Genomic DNA, 12,966 nt, shown 5'->3' on the forward strand with positions numbered 1-12,966 from the left:
TAACCTTGGAACCTGTGAGTGTGACCTTATTTGGGAAAAGGGTCTTTACAAATGTAAAAAACTTAAGAATCTTGAGATGAGATCATCCTGGATTCTGTAGGTGGTACTTAAATTCGATGACAAGCATCTTTATGACAGACGCATGGAGAGCCACAGAGAGAAGGTCATGTGAAGATGGAGGCACACATTGGAGTCATGCTGCCACAAGCCAGGAAACACCTGGAGATACCAGAAGCTGAAAGGAGCTAGGAAAGAGTCTCCTCTAAAGCCATCAGTTAGAGCATGGCTCTACCGGCACCCTGATTTCAGACCTCGGGCCTCCACAGCTTTGCAAGATACATTGCTGTTGTTTGTGGTAATTTCTTACGGCAGCCCTAGGAAGCTAATACAGATGGTTAGGGGAATGCTGCTGAGAAGGCCTTGAAGGGAGGGTAAGGGCCCCACAGGCAGGAGGAAGAGTCACAGCAAGCAAAGACAAGCCGATCACGGGGGCAACAATGAGAAAATGCATGCTGCTGCATCCATGATGAAAGAGGAGGAGAAAAACCCGAAATGTGACTTGGGGTTAAAGAGCCACGTGAATGTCAATCTAGGCCCTAATAATTGTATCAGCCAATGGGAAGTCACCAAAGATGTTTGAGCAAAGAAGTAAAATGTACAAGGTGCTGTTTTAGAAAAATTAATCTAGCATTAAAAAGGAGAATGAACTAGCAGGAAATATATAGCAGACCTTCCCTTTATGAATAAAGATCCTTGAAAACCAAAACCAAGTATCCATGCCCTAATCCCCAGAACCTGTGAATGTTACCTTATGTGACAAAGGGACTTTGCAGATGTGATTAAATTAAGAGTTTTGAGATGCGGCGATTATCCTGGATCATCCGGGTAGGCCCTAAATATAATCACAAGTGTCCTTTTAAGAAACAGACATGGAGATTTAACTTCAGAGAGGAGAAGGCAGTGTGACGATGGAAACCGAGACGGAAAGAAGGTGCTTTGAAGATGGAGGAAGAGCCACAAGCCAAAGGAAGTGGATTCTCCCGAGAGCCTCCAAAACTGGAAGAAAGTAAATTTGTGCTGTTTCAAGATACTAAATTTGTCATGATTTGTTACAGCAGCAATGGCAAACTAAGTTTTATGTTTTCCCTTCTGAAATTCAAATAAACCTTGCTTCTCCTGAATTCTTCGTGATATGACTCCTCTTTGCTTTTCCCCTTGTTTCACTCAAGCTCGTCCCATTTAATTCTGCCAAAGCTCACATTCAACATCCCATTTCCCTGTTTTAACACTTTCTAACTCAGTTGCTTCAGACCTTTGCGATCTTCTAAACTAAACATTATAACCTACATATGCCATATGAAGAAATCAGAGAGAATCTACTAATTTACTCACACCACCACACCACCACCTTGTTCCAGAAATAATTTAAGAATAAACTGACCCCTTCTGGATTGATGAAACTGTTTCTACATCTTCATCTGCAGTGATACTTATAGGGGTAAATACAGATGCAAAAATTTATTGAGTTGTATACTGTAGATTTGTACACTTCACTGTATGGATTCTATACTTCAATAAAAACATAAAAGAAAAAAGAAAATAATAAGCTAATTCCACCTCCTGGCCTCTTGAGGGCAGGAGAGTAGGTGTAAAGTCTCCAAAGCAGAAGAGAAAAAGCAACATATGTCATTCTGGGAAACTGAGGTTTATTATAAAAAGAGGCTAGATAGGTAAAGATTAATAGAACATGTGTGTATGGTCCCCAGAATCAATATGTACATATATAAGCCCTCAGAAAGGACACCAGAAGAAATAAGCTAAAAAAGAAAAAGCCAAAGAAATGAACCAGGACATCAACAGTTTAGAATGAGGCTGCATAAGAGAGTATCTTTCAAAGATTTTTAATACTTATTTTATATTTGAACTTATTATACACATGCATATAAAACTGAAACAAAAATTTCATAAAACAATTCTTACCCTTGCAATTCATAAGCTTTATTCAAAACTTCAATTTCCTTTCATTTCTAGTCTTGGGTGTGACTCCCTAAACTGATCCAGTAATGGACTGAGATCTAAAGTTCACCAAAAAAACACTAGGGCATGCCTATCAGAGATTGACCTGAGCAGGAAGATGTTGATAATATCAGAAAAAAAGTTAATCTCTTTTAATTTTATGGCCAAAGGAGAAAAAAATTAGAAGTTTTACTCACAACAGAGAGTTCATTTCAAAAGTCTTAAAATACAACATCAGAAACGATGTTTTTAAGGAATGTTTTAAATTTTCTCATTATATTTTCTGTTTAACCACTGTTAAGTCCCAACCCATCTGGGTGTCAGATGTGAGACTCAGTTTGATATTGAAAGTTCCATTCAAAAAACTTACCTGCTATGAGATATGCAAAGGTAAGCAAGACATGGTTCTTACCTTCAAAGAGTTTATAATCTACCAAGAAAGAAAAACACTGAAAAATTACCACAGAAGAATTACAAACAGTAATGCTATGGGAACACAGAAGAGAGAAAAACTGATTTTAGCCAGAGGATGAGACATGACAAAGACTGCATGGAGAAAGAGATGGAGTTTGAACTGGGGAGGGGGTGAGGAGTGGAGACAGGGAGCAGCTGACAGAGACTCAGAAAGACAGAAAAGACTGGTGAATAGTAGGATGTGGCCATTTTAAAATACCCCCCCCACCACCCCATTTGATTTTTTTAAAATGGCCCTCAAATTCTTTGGCTCTCTTCCCATCAAGAGGTGGGATCTGTATCTCCTCCTCTTTAATGGGGCTCTGTGACAGCTTGACCAACAGAATATGGTGGAAGTGACACTGTAACAGCTTCCAGAACCAGATCTTAAGAAACTGGAAGCTTCCACTTCCTGTCTTTTGAGACACTTGCTCTTGGAACCCAGCCGCCATGCTCTGAGGAAGCTCAAAATAGCCCATGCAGAGAGACCACATGTAGGTGTTTCAGCTGACAGCCCCAGCTGAGCTCCCAGCCAACAGCCAGCATCAACCGCCAGACATGCGAGTGAATGAGCCTTTGGATGATTCCAGCCCCCAACCTTCAAGAATTCCCAGCTGAGGCCCCAGACATTGTGGAACAGAGACAAGCTGTCCTTGCTGTGCATGTTCCAAATCCCTGACTCACTAAACTGTGAGCACAATAAAATGGTTGTCGTTTTATGCCATCAAGTTTGAGGTAGTTTATTACGCAGAAAGAGATTGACTGGACCAGCAGGCAGTCTAGTTGGGCTATTGTCAGGAGCAACAGAGGATATGGAAAACAGTCTGAAAGAAGATGCACCTCATATCTTAAAAGTCAACCTAAGCAGTTTAATATTTTTTTTTATCTATAATGGTGAGCAGTTGATGGTTGAAAGTCAAGGGAATTACATGATTGGATTAGAAAGATGATATTAGCAGTAATGAACATAAGGGATTTCCAGCAAGCTCAAAGAAACATCTGACACAGCTACAACAAAAATGAGTGTTGCTGTCATAACTACACCCATTTTATAAATTGAAGCAGTTTAGAGGGAAAGATAATCTAGAATAATCTGTCATCTAATCTAGTAGCAAATCCCACTGGCTCTATCTTCAAAGTATATCCTGATTCCAACCAATCTCTTCTCATACTTCCAAGTCTGGTTCAAGAAATCACTACCTCTCACCTAGACCAGTACTTATACAACAAAATTACCATCTGTAATGGACCAATACTTTTGTAAAACTCCTTGTTCGGTGGGTTGAATCCACTGATCACAAGTACTGATGGCAATATCAAATTACCATAACAATCTCTAAACACTATCTCAATTTCTGTACCTATCATATTATCAAAAGAAATAAATAGTTCTTTGGACAAGCACTATGTACTATTGTTTCAAACTCTCTATCAATATCAATATTCAAAATTTGGGGGAAAAAACTGTAATTTCTGAAATCATAAATTATTTTTCAAATACTTCCAATACTGTTTATTCACTATTATAAACATCTTTTTAAATTGCTTAATAAAAAATGTGAAGTACAGTAGTATATATCAAAACTGTAGCTTACAGAAAATATCCAAACACTAGGAAATGCCTACAAACATTATTATATAGTATTTGAATAACCTAGCAAGTTTAGCAGTACTATACAGAATCAGGTGTAGAAACTGCCAATTTAAGAACTTACTTTGTTTCCAAAGCTCATTATCTTTTGGCACACTACACACAGGCTTTTATTAAAAATACTCTACACATATATTTATTAATATTTACTTTATTTGCAATAATGACTTATTGTTAGCAGGAGACAGGGGTCAGGAACCTATACAGATAACCTGGCAACAGCCAACATGCAAGTATAACTAGTTAAACTGTGGCCACTTTCGTGCTCCTCTCTCGATTCCTGGAATAGTCAACCTTAACCTTCTACCCAGGTGTCAGCGTTTCCTGTTCTGGCTTTCAACTTGAAATCAGTAGATTCTTTAAAGCCAGTAACATTTCTATGTTGACTGTGGCTAGTAGCTACCTTACTGGACAATGCAAGCATAGAGAATCTTAAAAGACACAGATTGAAAGAGAGAGGAAAAGCAATCTCAGAGAATTCCAAAACTTGGGGAAAAGAGGTCAGCAAAGAATGAAGTCAGAAAGGAACAAGATGCTTCAGAAGACACTTTAGAAAAATTAAAATGAGAAGGCCGGGTGTGGTGGCTCATGCCTGCAATCCCAGCACTTTAGGAGGCCGAGGTAGGCGGATCACTTGAGGTCTGGAGTTCAAGACTAGCCTGGCCAATATGGCAAAACCCTATCTCTATTAAAAATACAAAACTTAGCTAGGTGTGGTGGGGCACACCTGTAGTCCCAACTACTCGGGAGGCTGAGGCAGGAGAATCATTCAAACCTGGGAGGTGGAGGTTGCAGTGAGCTGAGATCATGCCACTATACTCCAGCCCGGGCGATAGAACAAGACTTGGTCTCAAAAAAAAAGAGGGAAAAATGCCAACAGACTACAGACACTCAGAACAAGTCCCAGGCAATACTTGAGAATGGATTTTAAACACTTAGAAAGTAGTAATCCCTGCGAACCCTAATAGTAAGAACAAATCATACAAGATTAACCCAGTTTCCTTTTCTCGTTAAGATTCCTAAGCTGGCAGTTCAAGGGAACATACACATCTAGACTTGACAACATGTCTTATGAAATATTTGTGATCAAGATAAGTAAAAAGTTAAAAGATAAAGAAAAAGAAAAAGTTTACTTGGCCACGGGCGGTGGCTCACACCTGTAATCCTAGCACTTTGGGAGGCCAAGGCAGGCAGATCACTTGAGGTCAAGGGTTTGAGACCAGCCTGGCCAACATGGTGAAACCCCGTCTCTACTAAAAATACAAAAGTTAGCTGGCTGTGGTGGTGCATGTCTGTAATCCCAGCTACTCAGGAGGCTGAAACACGAGAATTGCTGGAACCTGGGAGGCGGAGGTTGTAGTGAGTCGAGATCGTACCACTGCACTCCAGCCTGGGCAACAGAGTAAGACTGTGTCTCCAAAAATAAAAAGAAAAGTTAACTTAGTAGATCTGTTAACTTAACAGATCCATCTTAACAGATCCATCTTAACTTAACAGATCTATCTTAACAGATCAGATAGATCTGTTAAGTTACTACATTCAAAGGGTACTATTTCAGAAAAACTCACATCTTCCCTAAAATAACAGAAATGGAATCCAATGCAAACTGCTATGGGCAGGACCTAGCAAACTGAAAGTTAACTTAAGGTAAATTTAAGATCCCACACGCAGTAAAGGGAATAAAAGACAAGGGTATAAGCAGACAAGGAGAGGCTGAGGAAGACAGGACCTGGCAGTATCATCTATGGAAAAAAACTGAGATTTCCGTTGGTGATCAACTCTCCAAGTAGAACCATGTGGCCATCTGAAATATAGCAGTTTGGGCTGCATAATACAAGCATGGAAGTCAAAAAATCAGAGGAGAGAAAACCCAGTCAGGAATATTACAATCAGTTCTAGACACCAATTCTTAAAGACTCAATCAAACAGAAGTATAAGCAACAAGGCAGGCAGGATGGTGAAGACCCATGGAAGCTATGAAGACATTCTTAGAAAAAAGATATTGGGGGTAAATATGACAGCTCAAATCATGTAAAAATACTATTATACTCTATATTCTGTATAGCTGAAAAGAACTGTGATCAAAGGATAAATAGAAGCAAAATTCATTATAGATCAAAAAACCCTCTGGCAGTCAGATTAGTCCAAAGGCAGAGTGGGCTCCTAGTAAATACTGCATCCCCTAACTTTGTAGAATTTCAGTGAAGGCTGAGGATTCACTCAGAGGGTATAATGCAGAGCAAATGCAGGCACTGGAGAGATGGGCTAAATAACTCCTCCCAATCTTGTGACCCTACCACTAAAAAGAGGCCTCCTGGGAGGGAAACAAAGATACACACACACACCCCAGTCCTGGCGTTTGGTAGGCACTTCCAAAACATTGAATGAATGGGAGCAACGTAAGATTATTATGTTCTGAAGAAGACTACAGGCTGAAGAGGCAATAGCATTGAATGTGGATTCGTTTTTTAAAATGCTTCCTCAGGAAGGGGCTTATGAGAGGTATAGGCGTCAAAACACCTTTTTTTTTTAAAGAACAGAATACTTAAGCCTATTTCTAAACTCAAGAGAAAAGGCCAATAAAGAGGACAAATTAGAGAGAATTGGGGAGAAAGGACAGAGTTTAAAAAATAAAGAATAGGCCAGGTACAGTGGCTCATACCTGTAATCCCAGCACTTTGGGAGGCCAAGGCGGGTGGATCGCGTGAGCTCAGAAATTCCAGACCAGCCTGGGCAACATGGCAAAACCCCATCTCTATAAAAAATACAAAAATTAGCTGGGCGTGGTGGTACATGGCTGTGGTCCCGGTTACAGGGAGGCTGAGATGGGAGAATTGCTTGAACTAGGGAGGTGGAGACTGCAGTAAACAGAGGTCATGCCACTGTACTACAGCCTGGATGATAGAGCGAGAGCCTGTCTCAAAAAAAAAAAAAGAGCAAGACCTTGGGAAAAGAAAGGGAAACTAGACTCAAATATCGGATACAAGTTAAGTACAGGATAAAATGTTTAAGACAGATCTTCAGACATAAAAACAAAACTATGAAAAATATTCTCTTTTAAATAGTTATTCAAACATACACAAGATAGGTACCAATTTCATCACAAACATCATCTGCCATAGTTACATGATCCTCTAAATGGTATTAATTCCCACAGAACTCCTAAAACCATATACAGAAGATTCCTTTAAAACACTATAAATGTCATAGTATCAAAATTAGATAAAGCAGAGGGCTAACAGATTCAACACTCAGGCACTAGGTACTGAGAGTTCAGCTGTACCAACCTGCTGACCGGAAGACAATGAAAAGACCCAAAGCCTCTATAGTGAAGGGAATCAGTGGATTACTTTAATAAAAGGTAGGATGTGGAGATGTTCAAGGGAGAAGGTTCTCTCATAAAACTTATTATAGCTAGTAATATCCTAACCATAAGATCTCAAAACTAGAAGTTCAGTTATAATGATTTGTTCCATGCCCAAATATTTTTAAAACAAAAGACAGTAGCCAAATTATTGCTACTTACTTGAATTACTATAATATTCTTCCTGTTCCTAGTTTCACAATTACCCAAATAATAAATAGATTGTATTAGTCTACTCAGGCTGCCATAATAAAACATCACAGATCGGATGGCTTAAACAGAAATTTACTTTCCCACAGTTCTAGAGGCTAGAAGTCCAAGATCAGGATGCCATGGTCAGGTTCTAGTGAGGGCCCTCTTCCTAGCTAACAGAGGGGCAGCCTTCTTGCTGTGTTCTCGTGTAGGAAAGAGACAGCAAGTTCTCTGGTATCTCTTCTTACAAGCTCACTAATCCCATCAGGAAGGTCCCGCCTTCATGACCTCACCTAAACCTAATCACCTCCCAAAGACCTCATCTCCAAATAGGAGCACACTGAGGGTAAGGGCTTTAGCACCTGAACTGGGAAGGACACAATTCAGTCTAAAGCATAAATGAATAGACACCATTGAAAAAGAATATTCTTATAGCTGCTGCTCATAACTGTTCCAAAATCCAAATCTAATCAGATCCTTTTCCTGCCTAAAATCCTAGCTAGCACATTTCAGGATAAGACCTGAATTGTTTAGGAAGCAATAAGTAGTCTTCATGACATAGCCATTACCCACCTCTCCAGCCTTATGTCACATCAATTCCCACAGGCACCCTAAGCTGCAGTTCAACTAAAACACCTGCATTCCCAGCTTGTACTATGCTCTTCTTATGCCTTCTATCTTTACAATGAAGTTTCCCTACGCTAAAATGCCCTTCCTCTACATTACCAGGCTAACTTCTACTTATTCTTCAAGTCCTCACGTAATACCTTCCAGGATCAGAAGCTTCCCTACATCCTTCTCCCCAACGCGGGTGAGGTTTCCCCCTCTGGGTCACTGCTGTACATTGTGCACACCCGCATTTGCCAAGCTGTACTGTAACCACTGATTTACGTGTTCCTTTTACTAAGCCATGAATTCTCTTGAAGCCAGGAATAGCACCTTTGGTCTCAGTGTCACCAACACATAATCAACACAGAGCCTAGCACATAGTTAGTATTCAAAAAATTTCAACAAATAAAAAAGCATGAATCAATCAGACCCCAAAGGAGTTTAAAAAAAAAAAAAGTTAGGAAGAAGCATTTTCTTTTTCCTAACATTTCATACCTATCTTCCACACACATATTTCTAGTTAGTTACCTCTCTGGATTTGCACAAAGACTTGGTGATAATTTGATACCCAGCAAAATGGAACACAACATAAAAAAATCACTGAAAGATCAAGAACAGAGATACAGGAAGACAATGACAGTGTTCTGCCATCATATTGGCAAATCCAAAATGAAAAAAATGTGTATCTTTTTCAGGCTGGGTGCAGTGGCTCACATCTGTAATCCCAGCACTTTGGGAGGCCCAGGTGGGTGGATCACAAGGTCAGAAAATGGAGACCATTCTGGTCAACATGGTAAAACCCCATCTCCACTAAAAATACAAAAATTAGTTGGGCACGGTGGTGCATGCCTGTAGTCCCAACTACTCAGGAGGCTGAGGCAGGAGAACCGCTTGAACCCGGGAGGCGGAGGTTGCAGTGAGCCAAGATCACGCCACTGCACTCCAGCCTGGCAACAGAGCAAGACTCCATCTCAAAAATAAAATAAGTATCTAAGACAAACCTCACACTCTCCCAATGTTACAGGCTAGTTTACTGCCTTTTAGCATTTTTCAAAAATGCCAACGAACTGGCCAGGCATGGTGGCTCACACCTGTAATCTCAGCTCTTTGGGAGACCAAGGAGGACAGACGTTTTTGAGCTTAGGAGTTTGAGACCAGCCTGGGCAACATGATGAAACCTAGTCTCTAAAAAAGAAAAAAAAAAATGTATATATATATATATATATACACACACAAAAAAAAAATTAGCCGGATGTGGTGGCTTGCACCTGTGGTCCCAGCTATTCAGGAGGCTGACATGGGAGGATCACTTTAGCCCAGAAAGTGGAGGTTGTGAGCCAAGATCGCGCCACTGCACTCCAGACTGGGTGACAGTCCATGTCATTGTCAATGAATAACTGATGGGCCCTCACAAAGGAAAACTCTGTCCCATTCAGATTACAGATGGCATTTTTAGGTTTTAAATCAAAGCACCTTCCCCAGAAGAATAACTCACTTGTGCCCGCCTCATCAGAAGTGCCAATGTTATACAAAGAGTCAGCAACACTGTGAGTGGCCTTCAGGGGGAAGAGCTTTATAAACTGTGAAGTCTGCTTCAAATGCCAGTGGTCATCACTGTCTGAATTAGACGTGCAGGGTCGATGGTCCTTCAGCAAAAGGGTGGCTGCATCGAGTGGCGGGAAATGACTTGATGTTTTTGTCTGACTCATATTTTGCTTTTTTCTCCTCCCAAGAGAAACATGCTCCTCATGCTACATTTTCTGATGACCAAACATTAACTCATCCGCCTAAATCTCTTCAATGACTAAAAAGTTCCTCGCTTCATCATGAAATAGTAGCTTGAAATTTTAATGTAAACACAAAGAATCAAATGTTTATTCCTCTTCCTCAACCTGCGACACCCCAAAAACTTAAAAAGAAATACATTTCAATGTAGTCTGAAGTGCAGATTCTTTGACAAGACTCTACGAGACAGATTATATCCTCCTAGCCCTTAGTAGAGGTAGAAAAAAAGTGCTATAATGTGCTTTTATCCTGTGGCTATAATTAAAGTTGAAAAAAAGCCTTCAGTTTCCCCCTTAAGATATCAGCTCTGCATTACTCCTGTCTCATCCTCATATCCCCGTGGTCTGCCATCTTAAAAGTGCCTCCACCTATTTCCAGTTTCCCCTGAGCAATGCCTTCCCGCTTTCAACTATTCACTCACTCAAAACTTCTCATCTCTTGTCCTAAAACTTGCCAATTCCATTTCTGTATTCTCTTTCATCATTCCCCTTCCCCAAATCCTAGTGCCGTATCTTTAATGACTCATGGGAAAGATCATTACAAAAAATTAAAAATTGTCAGTGGTCCATTGTGATAAATGTGGAGAATGTCTAACACAAAACAACACCTCCCTCAATTCAAACTAACAAGTATTTATTAAGTGTCTGTGGTGAGCCCTATGGTGGTTACAAAACATCATCTTTACTGGACTTGAGCTTTGTTACAGGGGCTGGTTCATTTTCAGGTCCTTCCATGCACATACAGAGAAGGGTCCCTTTGAAGTCGAGAGGTTTGGGCCACTTCCACTATAGATGATTTCTGGTATCAAAAAATGTTTTTTAAATGTAAAAACAGGATGACAAAAACTGTGTATGTTTTAAATATTTACAAAACAGGCCAAGCAATACTATCGGGCTGGTCTCAAGATAATTACATGGTCCAATACTGAGATGCAAGTTCAAAGTTACAGGATCCATGCTACCTTCTTTCAATCCTGTTGAAAATACAGAATCCTGGGCCAGGCACAGTGGTTTATGCCTGTAATCCCAGCATTTTGGGAGGCTGAGGCAGGCGGATTGCTTAAGCCCAGGAGTTCAAGACCAGCCTGGGCAACATGGTGAAACCCCGCTTCTACAAAAAAAATACAAAAATTAGCCAGGTGTGGTGGTACGCACTATAGTCTCAGCTATTCAGGAGGCTGAAGTGGGAGGATCACCTGAGCCCAGGAGGTTGAGGCTGCAGTGAGCCATGATTGTGCCACTGCAATCCAGCCTGGGTGACAGAGTAAGACCCTGACTCAAAGAAAAAAAAGAAAGAAAAAGAAAATACACAATTCTGGATATTTATGGGATTCTGTGATACAAAGGTAATATCAAGACAATGTGAAGTCCTTGTGTGTGGTAAAGCTTGGACCAAAGGGCTCTCCTACCCATCCCCAACACCCACAGTCTCAACAATGAACACATGGTCCCCATCCTCAAGGAAATTATAAACTAATTGGAAAAAAAAAAAAAAAAGAAGATACCCTTCCCCCATCCTCCTCCACCATAAGGAAGAAATACTGTACCAGAGAGACCAGAATTGCACCCTGGATCCATCACTAAATCATTCATCATTAGCAGGTTCTCCTTAATATATTTAAACCTCAAAGGCTTTTTTCTCCCTGTAAAATAAAATAATATCATTTTCTGCCCTGCCTCCTGTACAAGGTTATTAAGAGGATCATGTAAAATGCAGTGTTGCTTTGGTAAACTACAAAGCCTTCCAGAAATGTGCACCACATATAGACAAAGGTTGAACACTTAATCACAAGCAGCCTTATCAGCACCGTAAGAAATCCTAATGACATTTACAAGAATATCAATTCAGAAATTGAGATTGTTGAGTCTAGAGAATAACAGAGCAAACTTTAGGGAAGATGGGGAGAAAAGGTGAGAGGTTATGATTTGAAAATAAACGGATTTTATGGGGCCCCAGGTAACTCTGGCACTTTTTCTGTGAATATGTGAATGTTTCTTGTAATTTTTTCTTCCTTGTTGACATAACTTCATGAGTAACCAGAAGATGACTACTCCCCAAAGAAACCCATACTTATTCCCTAAGGTCCCACACTATGCCAGGCTTTTTCTTCAGTAAAAACTTAAAAAAAAAAAAAAGTCACTTGATCTAGTGGTCTCCTCCCTCTCAACCCACGAAAAGTTGGTTTCCTTCTTTATGCTAAACTTACAAACACTACTAATGATGACTAACTTCCAACAAAACACGCTCCTGAGCTCTTCTCTTACTGGGTTCTCAGGGCTACCTGGGAGGAGCCTTCCCTTCCTCTCTATGATGATAGGAGCCTCTCTTCTGTGTTCCTCCTACCTCTCAGGCTGTTCCCAGACTCTTCTCTCAACGTCCTTCTCCAAGAACTCATCCCTTGGACCAAGGGGACAGATCCACCCTCTCCCCTTTCTCCAGGGACCTTCTGATCCCCATTTGAACTTTACTGCCTCCTGTACCAAGAAGTAGAGGCTCTCATCTCTATCTAGCCCTCTCCTCTCTAAGCTATTAAATATTAATTGTTTTTCTTCTTTTTAATTTTATTTTTATTTTTTGAGACACAGTCTCGCTCTGTCACCCAAGCTGGAGTGCAGTGGCGCGACCTCGGCTCACTGCAACCTCCATCTTGCGGGTTCAAGAGATTCTCCTGCCTCAGCATCCAGGGTAGCTGGGATTACTATTGGTTATGGATTACATAACCATTATGCCCTGCTAATTTTTGTCGAGACGGGGTTTCACCATGTTGGCCAGGCTGGTCTTGAACTCCTGACCTCAGGTGATCCCCCAGCCTCAGCCTCCCAAAGTGCTGGGATTACAGGCCTGAGCCACTGCACCTGGCCTATTTTTAATTCTTTAAATAGAGATAGGGTCTTGC

General features: G+C 40.6%; 1 protein-coding gene across 9 annotated transcripts in view; it reads right to left on the reverse strand.

The window, feature by feature from the left end:
• The window catches only part of ACVR1 (activin A receptor type 1), a 140,846-nt gene that overhangs the window by 110,234 nt on the left and 17,646 nt on the right, over positions 1 to 12,966 (reverse strand). For 3 of the 9 annotated variants that reach the window (XM_065525507.1, XM_065525508.1, XM_074009146.1), the window contains exon 2: positions 6,783 to 6,875. The exons of the other annotated variants lie outside the window; for them this stretch is intronic. The gene's annotated coding sequence lies outside the window, so the exon portion shown is untranslated. The remainder of the gene's footprint in view (positions 1 to 6,782; positions 6,876 to 12,966) is intronic. 9 annotated transcript variants of the gene reach the window in all.

The sequence above is a fragment of the Macaca fascicularis genome, chromosome 12, assembly GCF_037993035.2.
Source record: "Macaca fascicularis isolate 582-1 chromosome 12, T2T-MFA8v1.1".
Lineage (NCBI taxonomy): Eukaryota > Metazoa > Chordata > Mammalia > Primates > Cercopithecidae > Macaca > Macaca fascicularis.